The sequence below is a fragment of the Apium graveolens genome, chromosome 2 (assembly GCF_009905375.1).
Source record: "Apium graveolens cultivar Ventura chromosome 2, ASM990537v1, whole genome shotgun sequence".
In the NCBI taxonomy this organism is placed as follows: domain Eukaryota; kingdom Viridiplantae; phylum Streptophyta; class Magnoliopsida; order Apiales; family Apiaceae; genus Apium; species Apium graveolens.
The window spans coordinates 233,347,726-233,348,352 of NC_133648.1; the positions used below are offsets into that span (position 1 = coordinate 233,347,726).

General features: G+C 47.0%; 1 non-coding gene across 1 annotated transcript; it reads right to left on the reverse strand.

Annotated features, from left to right (window-relative positions):
* Window positions 1-270: 270 nt before the first annotated feature.
* On the reverse strand, window positions 271-377 carry LOC141709244 (small nucleolar RNA R71). The gene has a single exon (XR_012569832.1). It is a non-coding gene; the product is annotated as a small nucleolar RNA R71 (small nucleolar RNA).
* Window positions 378-627: the final 250 nt, after the last annotated feature.

The following is a 627-nucleotide window of genomic DNA, read 5'->3' on the forward strand; positions in this document are numbered from 1 at the left end:
GGCACTATTCAGATGGTGCAGAATTCTGTTTCTTTTGGAGGAGCGGCAACTGAAGACCCCAACATGCACATAAGGAATTTTGTCGAGATCTGCAGCACTTTTAAGTATAATGGCGTGACTGATGAGGCTATCAAGTTGAGGCTTTTCCCATTCTCACTGAGGGACAAGGCTAAAGACTGGTTACATTCTGAACCAGCTGGGTCCATCACTACGTGGCAAGATCTTGCGCAAAAGTTTCTGGTGAAGTTTTATCCGATGGCAAAGACTGCTGCTATGAGGAGTGCTCTTACTCAGTTTGCACAACAACCTACAGAATCTATGTGCGAAGCTTGGGAACGCTACAAGGAAATGTTGAGAAAATGTCCACATCATGGAATGCCGGATTGGATGGTGATCACTGGTTTCTATAATGGTTTGGGGGCCCAATCTCGGCCCATGCTTGATGCAGCAGCTGGAGGCGCCTTATGGGCTAAAAGCTATACTGAGGCGTATAATCTTATAGAGACGATGGCTGCAAATGAGCATCAAAACCCAACTCAGAGGATGACGTCAGGCAAGGTAGCAGGTATTCTGGAAGTTGATGCAGCCACCTCTATTGCAGCCCAGCTCCAAGCGCTATCAATGAAG